The sequence below is a fragment of the Pseudophryne corroboree genome, chromosome 3, assembly GCF_028390025.1.
Source record: "Pseudophryne corroboree isolate aPseCor3 chromosome 3, aPseCor3.hap2, whole genome shotgun sequence".
In the NCBI taxonomy this organism is placed as follows: Eukaryota; Metazoa; Chordata; class Amphibia; order Anura; family Myobatrachidae; genus Pseudophryne; species Pseudophryne corroboree.
In genome coordinates this window covers 488,998,964-489,013,454 of record NC_086446.1, presented here as the reverse complement: position 1 = coordinate 489,013,454, position 14,491 = coordinate 488,998,964, and the positions used below count along the sequence as shown (strand labels likewise).

The 14,491-nt window shown below is 46.9% G+C and overlaps 1 long non-coding RNA gene across 1 annotated transcript; it reads right to left on the bottom strand.

Annotated features, from left to right (window-relative positions):
* Window positions 1-483: 483 nt before the first annotated feature.
* LOC135057928 (uncharacterized) lies at window positions 484-13,249 on the bottom strand. The gene is made up of 2 exons (XR_010244468.1): window positions 13,141-13,249; window positions 484-797 (listed from the first exon to the last, which is right to left on the bottom strand). It is a non-coding gene; the product is annotated as an uncharacterized LOC135057928 (long non-coding RNA).
* Window positions 13,250-14,491: the final 1,242 nt, after the last annotated feature.

The window sequence follows — 14,491 nt, the reverse complement described above, 5'->3', positions numbered from 1 at the left end:
CTCCAAAGCATTTTGGATTTATTACACGATTATGGAAAAATATCTGGCTTCCAGGTCAATCTTTCCAAATCGGTGGGGTTATATTTAAAAACGGGTAAAAGGAGTCCGGAGTGGGGAAACGGATACCAATAAAATGGGCAAATACGTATATAACATATCTGGGCATTAAACTCCCAAAATACCCCGCTGAGTTATATAGACTGAATGTAAAGGAGGCGATAGACTCAATAGCAAAAGAACTGGAAGGCTGGAAACATTTAACGCTCTCATATCTATGAAGGGCCAACTTGATTAAGATGTGCACATTCCCTAGACTCTTATATATTTTGCAATCCGTACCTGTACTGATCAGTAGATCTGACCTGACATATATAACTAAACTATTCAGACAATTTATATGGAAAGGAAAAAGGCCCCGCATAGCTATGCATAACCTTCAACAGTCAAAGGCTAATGGAGGAATAAACTTTCCAAACACTCAACTTTATAACCAGGCTTCTTTAATGAGATTTCTAAGAGACTGGTTAACTGATCAAGATACTTATGCTAATACACATTTGGAAGCACAATTTGTAAAAACAAAAAATCTGATAAATTTCCTCCATGGTGTAGAAGCAAAATTTGACCAAGAGTTGAAGGACAATCCCCTTCTGTGGTCAGTCTATCGCCTCTGGCACATTCTCAGACGTTCGAGGAATTTGGGGGGACACAAGTCCTTATTTTTAACATTTCTCGGTAACAACGATTTCCAGCGTGGGGAGGCGGGCTTCCCATTTACGATGTTCCACAAAGAAGGCCTGAAAGATATAAGACACAGTCGATGTGGGAACTGGGAAACCACTGACATTTACACAAGCTCAGGAGACCTACCCATTTCTTCTAAGATACCCGCTAGCATTTTTGCAGATGCAACACTACGCATGCTCGATACTTCACACCCTTTCGAGGGCGGACTACGCAAATGATCTAGATTTCTTTCTCAGAACACCACCGGCCAATAAAAAGGCCTTATCTATACATTACAGAAAACTTAACACTCCGATGGATCACTCAAGGTCGCAATCGGGAATGACAAAATGGTTATCAGATTTTCCTGCGCTTACATGTGAGATGTTGCTAAACAATCTGCTCCTTTCTTGCAAGTTATTACCCTCGGCACAATATCATGAGATGTTCTACAATATTGTCCATAGGGCATATTTTTCCCCTGATAAACAATATAAAGCGGGCATGGTAGATTCGGACAGATGTCTGAAACGCCATGCACCCAAAGCAGATCTCATGCATTGTTTTTGGTTGTGCCCGATGCTCCGTCGCTTTTGGCTTCAGGTGAGGCAATATGTCACAGAGCAGCTGATAAATTTTATTCCCTTCACGGCAGAATGGGCAAGTTTTGGGATAATTCCGGCTGGACAAAGGGTAACGAAGGGATGTAAAAGATTGTTACTGGCGATTAGTGCGGCTGCGCGTAAAGCAATTTTGCAATCTTGGATATATAAAGATCCGCCTACTCTAGCTTTGTTTAAGGGAAAGCTCCATCATTTGTTTCAGATGCAATGGCTAGAAACCACACTGCAGAAAGACAAATTGGTGGGGAGATTTTTCGACTCCTGGGAGAGCTATATCGCCACTCTTCCGGTAGATTTTCAGGCTAGACTTAATCACTCCTTTAAAACCACTGAGTGGTATGAGACAAGAGTGGCGATGGGGGACCCTCCCATTGTGCTTGACAACTGAGTACTGGTAGTGTTGTGGGACCCCGGCCTCCCCCACTTCTCCGTATCGCCTAAAATGCAGGTTTCTTGTAGTAAAAATTGTACTATACCTAATCTCTAAGGTACGTGTAGATGACAATAATATTTATGTATAGCATTGGTCCTTGAAGTGACCTACTGTGAATTGTGTGCTCATATCTAAACGGTACACTTGATTTTATATCCGACTCCCTATGCTATATGTACACATCTTAAACCTTGTACTGTTTATACAACTTTTATTGTAATGTGAAGTGATGCATTAATAAAAAATTGTTTTACGTTAAAAAAATGAGGGGATGAAGGAGAGAAACATGGAAAGAATTTGGTACCCGAAAGTGGGAAGGCAATCCCAATTTGCAGACAAAAGGGTTCAGGACTTGCAAAACGGGGTAAGGACCGATGAACCTCAGAGCAAACTTCATAGCGGGGACTCTTAAATGAAGATTGCGGGTAGAGAGCCATACCCTGTCACCAACTTTGTATTGAGGAGCTGCTCACCGTTTTCTATCCGCAAATAATTTGTAGCAGCCAGAGATTTTCTTGAGATTAGCATGAACCCTACTCCAGATTTGACTGAAGTGCCGGAGAGTGGAAGATGCAGCAGGAACATCCTCCGAAGGAAAAATTGGTAATTCTGGGACTCGTGGATAGAATCCGTAATTAATGAAGAATGGGGACTCACCAGTGGAAGAGTGGTACAGATGATTATGGGCAAACTCGGCCCAGGGTAACAGTTCCACCCAATCACTCTGTGAAGGAGAGAGATAAACGCGGAGAAAAGTCTCTAAATCTTGATTGACACGTTCAGTTTGCCCATTGGTTTGTGGATGGTAAGCAGATGAGAACTTGAGTTTTATTTGTAAGGCTGAGCAGAGGGCCCTCCAAAATCTTGCAGTGAACTGTACCCCTCGATCAGAGACTATCTCCCGAGGTAACACGTGCAGGCGGAAGTGTTCACGAATAAATAGTAAAGCCAACTTGGGAGCCGTTGGTAAACCGGTCAATGGAACAAAATGTGCCATTTTTGAAAAGCGGTCAATAATCACCCAGATGGTATTGTAACCCTTGGAGAGTGGTAATTCGGTAATAAAGTCCATAGAAATATGGGTCCAGGGTTTCTTAGGAATGGACAGTGGACGAAGCAACCCCGCAGGAGGCAGACAAAGAGTTTTGTGCTGAGCACATTGAGGACATGAATTGACATAATCTTGTATATCCTACTTCATGGTGTCCCACCAATATGACCTTCGTAGAAATTCACACATTTTTTGAACTCCAGGATGACCGGAAAACTTGGAGATATGAGCCCACTGCAGTAACTTTGGTCGAAATTCAACTGGTACAGACATTCTCCCAGGAGGAGGACCCAGAGAGGTGGGAGCTGCTGAAATAGAGACTGGACTGAGAATTAAACTCTTTTCAAAGGAATTCTCCTCATCCGAGGCCGTTAAAGAACGAGACAGAGCATCAGCCTTAGCGTTAAGAGTCCCGGCCCGGTACTTAATAACGAACGAGAACCGAGTGAAGAAGAGCGCCCATCTAGCTTGACAGGGATTCAAGCACTGGGCCGTCTTGATATACAACAAGTTCTTGTGATTGGTGTAAATAGTAATTAGGTGTTTAGCACCATCCAATAAGTACCTCCATTCTTCTAGGGCAGATTTTATTGCTAAAAGTTCCTGATCTCCAATGGTGTAGTTACGTTCAGCAGGAGAGAACTTACGAGAATGGAAACCACATGGATGTAACTTCCCATCAGAAGAGTACTGTGAAAGGACGGCACCGATGCCTACTGAGGAAGCATCGACTTCCAAGAAGAATGGTTTTGAGAAATTCGGTTGTTGGAGTACCGGAGCAGACATAAAGGCTGATTTCAACTGGGCAAATGCTTCTACAGCTTCGGAAGACCAGAGACTTGGGTCAGACCCCTTTTTGGTTAGGGCAGTAATGGGTGCAACGATGGTAGAAAATCCCTTAATGAATTACCGGTAGTAATTTGCAAAGCCCAGGAATCTTTGTACCAGTCCTGAATGGCAGTGAGTTTTTCCGGATCCATGCGAAGCTCCGTACCCGAAATGACATAACCGAGGAACGGAATCGAAGGGACCTCAAAGATACATTTGGAAATCTTGCCGTAGAGACAATTCCTTCATAAGCGAAGAAGTACTTCTTTGACCTGTACTCTGTGCTCTGCAAGATTCTTAGAAAATATCAGAATGTCATCCAAGTACACCACTACGCTTTGGTATAACATATCTCGGAAGATTTCATTTACAAAACCCTGAAAAACGGCAGGGGCATTGCTGAGGCCAAACGGCATTACCAGATATTCGTAATGCCCGTCCCTGGTATTGAAGGCCGTCTTCCATTCGTCCCCCTGTCGGATACGTATCAGATTATAGGCTCCTCTTAAGTCGAGCTTAGTGAAGACGTGGGCTCCACGAACCCTATCAAATAGCTCAGTAATTAGCGGCAAAGGGTATTTGTTCTTAACGGTGATATCGTTTAAGCCACGATAATCAATACATGGTCTTAACCCCCCGTCCTTCTTCTTCACGAAAAAGAAACCTGCTCCAGCCGGGGAGCTAGAGGGGCGAATGAATCCTTTCAGTAGATTAGATTTGATATAGTCCGACATAGCTTGGGTCTCGGGTAATGACAAGGGATATGTGCGTCCCCGGGGTGGCATTTTCTCTGGGATAAGCTCAATGGGACAGTCCCAGGGTCTATGGGGTGATAACTGATCGGCCGCCTGTTCCGAGAACACATCTGTGAACTCACGATAGGCCTCCGGAATGAGCTCCTCATCCAACTTGGAAGATGCACGGAGCGGGTAAACAGGAGTGAGACAACTAGAGTGACAAAATGAACTCCAGGACAATATTTGTGATGACTTCCAGTCGACGTGAGGGTTGTGAATTTTAAGCCAAGGTAGACCAAGAACAAGATCGTGAGGCATCTCCGGAATTACTAGAAACTCCAAATGTTCTTGATGCAGAGCTCCGACCTGCAGCTTGATTGGCTCTGTGTGACTTGTAATAAGACCATTAGATATTTTGGTACCATTGATGGCAGTCAACGTTATAGGTCGTTTGACAGACTGTAACTGTAAACCCAGACTCTGAACACAAGAAAGAGAAACAAAATTTCCTGCAGCCCCAGAGTCCAGCAGGGTCTTAACAGGTTTGGCTATAGACTCAGAAAACAGAGACACAGAGAGTAAACAATCCACTGTCGGAGAAGATTTAGATGTAACCCCTAACTTGACTCCTCCGGAACAAGCTAGGCCTGCCTGTTTCCCGGACGGGACTTGCAGAACTTGCTAAAGTGATTCGCGGCTCCACAGTAGAGGCAGAGTTTACCCTCATGACGGCGCTGTCGTTCCTCCGGGGACAGCCGGGATCGGTTGATTTGCATGGGTTCGTCTGGACTCGGGGTAACTGTTTGCTTAGGCGGGAGAAGCCGGAATCTGGATCGATCCGACCGACTAAGTTCACCACCTCGTTCCTGCATGCGAAGATCCACCTTGACACAGAGTGAGATCAACTCTTCTAAAGGATCCGGCAGATCCCTAGTGACCAGCTCGTCCTTCAGACGGTCAGAGAGCCCGTTCCAGAAAGCGTCCCTGAGATCATAATTATTCCAGCGTAGTTCTGAGGCAATGGTCTGGAAGTGAACCACATACTGTCCCACAGAACGGGAGCCTTGACGGACTCGGAGCAGGTCCGAGGAAGCAGCGGTCGTTCTGCCGGGCTCATCAAAAATCCTTCGGAATGATGCAATGAAATTAGTGTAACTGGAAACCAATGGGTCAGATCGTTCCCACAACGGAGACACCCAATCCAACGCTGAACCTTCAAGCAAGGAAATAATGTATGCCACTTTGGACCGATCCGTGGGGAAATTGTGTGAGAGAAGTTCAAAATGCACCTCGCATTGGTTGAGAAAACCACGGCAATTCTTTGGATTCCCATTATAGCGAGAGGGAGTGGGAAGCTGAAGGCGTGACCTGGTTCCAGACGAGGATTGAACATGACTGGAGACGACTACTGGAGCGGGTATTGGAGCAGGAGCCGGAACTACTGAATCCAGGGAGGCCTGAATTTGATCCAGCCGGCCGGATAATTCCTGGAGATACTGCATCACCTGGCTCTGTGCCGCCTCCTGACTCTGAACTCGGAAAGCCAAGTTTTGGATGGCGCTTGACTCTGGGTTCCGATCCCCCGGGTCCATGTGGCCTGAGTATACTGTCACTGACCTGGGTTGGGAGTGTTGAGAACTCGGGGGATCTTCCGATGATAGGGAAGAGGAACCACAGCTGGGCCGGAGCAGGGATGGCCAGATGTAGGTTTTCCTAATGCAGAACTTAGCTGTTGTAACCGACGTGTAATGCTAAAGAATAAGTTGTGGCCAAGGCTTGTGAGCGATGTTGAAGAAATGAATGAAGATTTGAGAACAATGTTGAAGCACACAGAAGAATGAAGAACTTGTGCGCGATGCTGAAGAGATGAATGAAGATTTGAGAACGATGTTGAAGCACACAGAAGAATGAAGAACTTGTGAGCGATGCTGAAGAGATGAATGAAGATTTGAGAATGATGTTGAAGCACACAGAAGAATGAAGAACTTGCGAGCGATGCTGAAGAAATGAATGAAGATTTGAGAACGATGTTGGAGCACACAGAAGAATGAAGAACTTGTGAGCGATGTTGAAGAAATGAATGAGGATTTGAGAACGATGTTGAAGCACACAGAAGAATGAAGAACTTGTGAGTGATGCTGAAGAAATAAATGAGGATTTGACATTCAGTGTAACTCTGGAAGTTTGGGAGGCGTTCCACTTAGGGATACCCTGTAATACTGGAAGCACAGGAGGTGTCCCTCTGAGAGATACACTGTAATGCTGGTAACGCAGAGAATGTCCCACTGAGTGATACACTGTAACGCTGGTAGCACAGGGAAGGTTCCACTGAGTGATACACTGTAACGCTGGTAGCATGGAGAAGGTTCCACTGAGTGATACACTGTAACGCTGGTAGCACAGGGAATGTCCCACTGAAAGATACTCTGCAATGCTGGGACACAGGAGACGTTCAGCTTGAGAACACGCTGAACGCTGCTAGCACTGGTGATCATTGGAAAAGACGATACTCAGGCGCCGGGGCTCTGTACGGCGTCTGCCTTTGAACTTCCCGCCCTCTCCCGATTGGCGGAAGGGGCCGATGACGTCAACCGCTCACCACGCTCTCGTGGATGCCGGGCGCAATGGCGGCGCCTACACCCCGGGAACCCGCCGGAGGCAGCGCCAGCAAGACGTGACGACCCGGAGCCCACCGGGGGCGACGACCGCCGGGAGACCCAGCGCACCCAGAGCGGTAAGCGCGGCAGCCGCAGCGCCGCGAATGCGACAGGGACTGCCTGCTATCACTTTTACCTTTAGCTTTTCCTTTAGACCGAAAGGGCTGAAAAGCCAGAATTTTAGGTTTGAAATTGTATGTGGAAGGAAACTTGACCTTCTTGGAGTCTGCTTCTGACTACAAAATATTTGTCAATTCTTTACAAAAAAAAAATATCTCCAGAGAAGGGCAAAGATTCCAAAACCTTCTTAGATTCTGAATCAGCTTTCCACGTACATAGCCAAACTGCTCTACGAGCAGCTATTGTTGAAGCTGATGCCCTGGAGGCAATAGTACCCATATCCAATGCTGCCTCTTCCAATAACATTGCAGCCTGATTTATATGTGCTATATGGCATTTTTGCTCTCTAGAATCCCTCTCCAATGCATCAGCCCAGGCAGCCACTGCCTTTGCTATGCAGGCTGAAGCCATGGCTGGCCTTATGACTGCCCCAGACAGGGAAAAATATATGTTATGGTAAGAACTTACCGTTGATAACGGTATTTCTCCTATGGCCACAGGTTTCCACAGGATAACATTGCGATATGATAGAGTGACAGCGGATTGGCACCAAACGATCACAAGCTTTCTGGCCTCCCAGGATGCAATAGGCTCGTCCATATAATCCCGCCCACCGACTCAGTCAAATCAGTTGTTTCCAAATCATTTAGGTAGGAGCATTATGTAGAACCCTATTCAGGGGAGAAGAACACACATGCACACCCTTCCATGCAAGAGGGAAGAGGTTAGTGAGTATAAAGATTCTCAAATCAGGTGCGTCAGGGTGGGATCCCTGTGGAAACCTGTGGACATAGGAGAAATACTGTTATCAACGGTAAGTTGTTACCATAACGTATATTTCTCCGGCAGGGTCCACAGGTTATCCACAGGATAACATTGGGACTTCCCAAAGCAATTTTTAGTGGTGGGGATGCTCCTGATTAGACAGGAGAACCTTTTGCCCGAATTCAGCATCATGAGAGGCAAAGGTATCCAAGGCATAATGTCTTATGAAAGTGTTAATGCAAGACCATGTGGCTGCCTTACATATCTGTTCTGCTGAAGCACCATGTTGTGCTGCCCATGAAGGACCTACCTTACGTGTAGAGTGAGCAGAGACATTAGCCGGAACAGGGAGATCAGCTCGAGAGTATGCTTCTGAAATCGTCATTCGAAGCCATCTTGCTAGTGTCTGTTTAGTAGCAGGCTATCCCCTCTTGTGAAACCGTAGAGAATGAACAGAGAATCTGTCTTTCTGATGGCACTGGTACGATCTATGTAGATTCTTAATGCCCGGACTACGTCCAGCGATGCCTCTCACGCAGATACCTGAAAAGCCGGGACTACAATTTCTTCGTTAAGGTGAAACTTAGATACCACCTTAGGAAGATAACCAGACCTAGTTCTGAGAACTGCTTTATCTGGATAAAAAAAATCAGAAAAGGAGATTTACATGACAGTGCTCCTAAATCTGATACTCTTCTAGCTGAAGTCATAATCAGTAGAAAGAGTACTTTAGCTGTCAACCATTTAAGATCCACTTTCTTAAGTGGTTCAAACGGAGCCCCTTGAAGGGCTTTGAGGACCAGACTTAAATCCCAAGGTACTGCAGGAGGAACAAAAGGTGGTTGAATGCGCAGCATTCCCTGGAAAAAAGTACGCACATCCTGTAAAGTGGCAATTTTCTTTTGAAACCATACAGTCAATGCTGAAACTTGAACTCTCAAGGAAGCCACCTTCAAACCCTTATCCATTCCTGCCTGAAGGAAATCTAAGATTCTGGATACTCTGAAAGATCTTGGATCAATATTTCTTTCACTGCACCAATAAATATAGGCTTGCCATATTCGATGATAAATGCGAGCAGAGGAGGGTTTCCTTGCTCTGAGCATTGGGGGTCATTCCGAGTTGTTCGCTCGCAAGCTGCTTTTAGCAGCTTTGCACACGCTAAGCCGCCGCCTACTGGGAGTGAATTTTAGCTTATCAAAATTGCGAACGAAAGATTAGCTAAATTGCGAATAGACACTTCTTAGCAGTTTCTGAGTAGCTCCACACTTACTCGGCATCTGCGATCAGTTCAGTGCTTGTCGTTCCTGGTTTGACGTCACAAACACACCCAGCGTTCGCCCAGACACTCCTCCGTTTCTCCAGCCACTCCCGCGTTTTTCCCAGAAACGGTAGCGTTTTTTCGCACACACCCATAAAACGGCCTGTTTCTGCCCAGAAACACCCACTTCCTGTCAATCACATTACGATCACCAGAACGAAGAAAAAACCTCGTAATGCCGTGAGTAAAATACCTAACTGCTTAGCAAATTTACTTGGCGCAGTCGCACTGTGGACATTGCGTATGCGCATTAGCGACTAATCGCTCCGATGCGAGAGAAAAATAACGAGCGAACAACTCGGAATGACCCCCATAGTTTGAATTACCTGTTGTGAAAAACCTCTTGACTTTAGGATAGAGGTTTCAACAGCCACGCCGTTAAAGACAGCCGATCCAGATGCTTGTGATAACAAGGGCCCTGCATTAGTAGATCTGGACGTTGAGGGAGCAGAATTGGAGCATCCATCGACATCCTCTGCAGATTGTCGCAACTGAGGGCTGGTGCTTACTACTGGAAGCCTCAGTTGTAGGGGCTGAGGTATACTTACATGTGAGAGGCCAGATAGGACTCCTGGATATGCGTGAACCTGTAGAACCTAAAGTCCGAAGGTGTGACCACAACAACAGAGGATATGTTCAACAGGTTTATTAAATGAACTCAGCTCACAAATGATAGCGACAGCTAGCAGTATGGTAACAGGACGACAAGTCACAGCTCTCAGAGATGCACATAGGAAGTCTCTAGGTGTGGTACAATAGAACAGTCTTAAAGGACCTGGAGATGGTGAGTCCTTTACCACACCAATGCACTAAAGAGCTGTGTTAATAATGTTGGAATGCAAACTGTAGCTTGAGAACGAGGAGTTATGTAGGTGATGCTTAGAAGCATATACTTGTGATGCTTGTGAGCGCATATACAGGAGATGCTTGAGAGCAAATACAGGAGATGCTTGAGAGCATATACAGAAGGTGTTTGAGATCGATGGCGAAACACCGATGATGGAATGGAGATCGATGGCGGAACACCGATGGTGGCTGGATATCGATGGCAGAACACCGATGGTGGCTGGAGATCGATGGCGGAACACCGATGGTGACTGGAGATTGATGGCAGAACACCGATGGTAACTGGCAGGGCAGAGCACCACTGGAAGCTGGAAGCCGGTGTCGGGTAACTGACGGTCACAGGATGCAATGCTGGGACACTGCAGAGTCAGGCTGCACCGCAAGGTGGTAGCTGGTGCGAGTCTCTAGTGGAGCTGAACACAGGAGCTGGAATCCCTGGAACAATAGCAGACAACCACAAGCAGGAGAGACTTCTATCACTGGGTTTGACAACTGAATCACTGACAACTTTCCAGCCCAGGAACAGGATACTTATACCAGCTGGGAAGCAGGGATTGGCTGGCTGATTAAGCAGAGTCTAAAGTGCAGCTGCTGGATAATTAGGCAGAAACTAGAGTGCAGCTGATAGGCTGAAAAGGAACATGTGATGAAAACAAACATGGCTGCGCCCATGTTTGAACTTGGAGGGAAAAGAGGATTTTGGTACTTACCGATAAATCCATTTCTCTGAATCCTCTAGGGGACACTGGAGTCCTCCCCCTTCACATCCCTCCTCCCTCAGTTTGGAAAATTTGACTGAGAGAATAGGACATGATACTATAGCACATGGCGAGGAACTGAACCGTACAACATAGCAAACAGCAGCCAAGAAACTCTTAACTGAAAAACTAACGCTGTTTGTACGAACTGTTTGAACAAGAACTTTGAACACAACAGGTTGACAGCACCGAGGCAGGCGTCCAGTGTCCCCTAGAGGATTCAGAGAAATGGATTTATCGGTAAGTACCAAAATCCACTTTTCTCTTTCATCCACTAGGGGACACTGGAGTCCTATACAGTAGGGGACGTCCCAAAGTTATCCCCCAGGGAGGGAGTGCTGTCAGTGGCCTGCAAAACTAAGCGTCTGAACTTAGAGTCTCCGGACGCAAACGTATCAAACCTGTAAAATTTCGCGAACGTGTGGGCTAAGGACCACGTTGCCGCTCTGCAAAGTTGAGTAGTGGAAGTACCGCTGGCAGCCACCCATGAGGCATCCACTGATCGGGTGGTATGAGCAGGGCCGGCGCTACCATTAGGCAGCTTTAGGCAGCTGCCTATGGGCGCCGGCACTTGGAGGGCGGTACTGAGTGGAGTGCAGTACAGTATGTCACAGGATGTGCGCTGTGAGGGATGCGAGGCGCCCGCTCCCTGTTCACCTGGTGTTGGATGTCCTGTCCCCACCTCCCTGGCATCGCTTGCTCTCCCCCTTCACTGCTGCCGCGATGACCAGGGAGAAGATCCGCTCCCTACCTACGCTGACGTGTAAGGTGAAGAGCTGCTAGAGGACGGGGGCGGCACCTTCACCCGGAATGGTAAGATTTACAGCAGCGGACAGTTCTTCTCCCACCACCGGCTGATCGTCAGCAAGGTCTGCAAAGCAGGGAGGCGCTCTCCCTGCTCTGCTACCTTGCTGATGTGCACTGTAGCTGCTGCAGCCTCTGCCCTTCACTGAATGTCAGGCAGTAGCGGCACCAGCAGCATCAAGAGCGCGTCCCGTCTCCCCCTCTCTCGATGACGTCACTGTGCCCGGCGAAACTTAAGGGGTCCGGATGTGCACTGGCCCGGGACCACCCATTGCCCATATCACAGACATTTTAAATATATTTCTGCTGTCGCCGCCTGCCCAGTCAAATCCAGGAGGAGACTAGCAGCTCTGAGTCCCACCCCGAGTCCCGCCCCGAGCTCCGCCTCCGCTGCTTTAAGTCCACGGGTAGCTGCTTCGTGTGACATGATGATGTCACACCAAGAGCAAAGCCTGACCCTCCCCCTGCAAAGACTAACCGAGGAGGAGCGGCCGCAATAACTAGGAGGTGGAGACGAGGCATCAGAGATAGAGACCCACGTGTAACAGCTGCCTGTCCCTTAAGTGGAGAGGAGGCACTGCTTCAGCCAATATCAGGTAAGTGACATTCGGGGGCTCTCTGCATTGCATATAGACTACATGTTAAGTTTAATTGTCAGAAATCCCACACATAGATTTAAAGTATTCATTTATTCTAATAGAGCTATATTTTTTAATGTTATACATACACACATATTTATATACACATCATTTTCAATAAAATTCCAAAGAAAGCATATGTCAGGAAAAGTATGTCTTAGGTACACAGATTACTGCATCCTATGTACACATGCCCCCACCCTCCCATTGACTCCCAGTCAGCGTCCCTACCCTCACCGTCCTAACCCCCCTCAGCGTTCCATCCCTCACCTTCCCTCTAACCCCCCTCAGTGTCCATCCCTCACTCTCCCTTTAACCCCCCTCAGCGTCCATCTCTCACCCTCCAACTCCCCACAGCGTCCATCCCTCACCCTCCCTCTAACGCCCTCAGCGTCCCTACTCTCACCCTCCCTCTAATCCCCCTCAATGTCCCTGCCCTCACCCTCCCACTAACCCCTTCAGCGTCCCTGCCCTCGCCCTCCCTCTAATCCTCCTCAGCGTCCCTACCCTCACCCTTCCTCTAATCTCCCTCAGCATCCCTACCCTCACACTCCATCTAACTCCCCCTCAGCGTCCCTACCCTCACCCTCCCTCAGCATCCCTATCCTCACCCTCCCTCTAACCCCCATTAGCGTCCCTACCCTCACCCCACTCTAACTCCCCCGCAGTGTCCCTGCCCTCAAACTCCCGCTAACCCCCCTCAACCCCCCTACCCTCACCCTCCAACTCCCCCTCAGCGTCCCTGCCCTCACCCTCCCTCTAACTCCCCCTCAGCGTTCCTACCCAGCCCCTTCCTTGTGAGACCACACACCCTTTTTTGCAGCACGCTGTACCTTTATGAGTGACGGGAGGGTGCAAAATTATAGTTTTCAGGGAAGCGCAGAAAACCCTAGCTCCAGCCTTGCGGCTGATCTTCCTCTCCTCCTCCCAGCCGGCCCTGCACTAGAGGGAGTGCTTGAATAAAGAAATCTGTTTGTTTAATTTTTTATTTGTATCAGATGAACTAAACTAGTCTGCACAAGGAAGCTGATAGCTAGCAGGAATGATAAGCCTACAGGCAGGTAGCCTATGAATTTACATATTTACTGCTGGCACCCACCATTGGGGGATTATTTATGTCAAAATTGATATGTGCCTATCACTTCTATGGCCACAGATGTTACATACACAACACTTGTGCAGTCTCCTGAATTCTTACTAATACTATACATTTTATGCACCATATCAGGTGTAGACAACATTTGCCACGCACCTCAGCTGGCTGTCAGTCATGTGACCGGCAAGAGGTTCTGCAGCAGCGCCTCCCTTGTTCTGTGTATACTTTTTTTTGTTTGTGACTTTGGGCAAAAAATCCAGGGATAGACTAAAGTGTGTGTGTGTGTGTGTGTATATATATATATATATATATATATATATACACACACACACACACACACACACACACACACACACACAGTATATAGTGGATGAATCGAAGCGGCACTCACGAGCCTTACTGCTTGTGACTTCATTATTTGTGCTTTTATATATATATATATATATATATATATATATAGTGAAGAAATCTGGCAGCACTCAGTAGACTGTTCAACAAGTGCTTAGTTTAATCGAATAACATCCAACATCCAACAATTGTTTCGGGCCTCCTGACGACGGGCGGAGGCCCGAAACAATTGTTGGATGTTGGATGTTATTCCATTAAACTAAGCACTTGCTGAACAGTCTCCTGAGTGCCGCCAGATTCACTGTTATTGGATGTTTTGTCCGATGGAGGGTACCGGAGCAGATGTTATATAAGCAAGGGGAGTGCCGGCTGCATTGACACTTATATATATATACACATATATAGATAGATAGATAGATAGATAGATAGATAGATAGATAGATAGATAGATAGATAGATAGATAGATAGATAGATAGCGGTAAGGTTCGGCACTCAATTGGGTATGGAAAGATACTTGCTGCGGTGCCCTCTGCGATCAAAGGCAAGATCCAATAAGATGAAGCAGGAATCAGCGGCACTCTGCAGACTGAGTATTAGGTTAAATGGTCCGAATTAAAGACCATTTAACCTAATACTCAGTCTGCAGAGTGCCGCTGATTCCTGCTTCATATTTTATATATATATATATATATATATATATATATATATATATATCTTTTTTTTTTTTTTAATGCAAGAC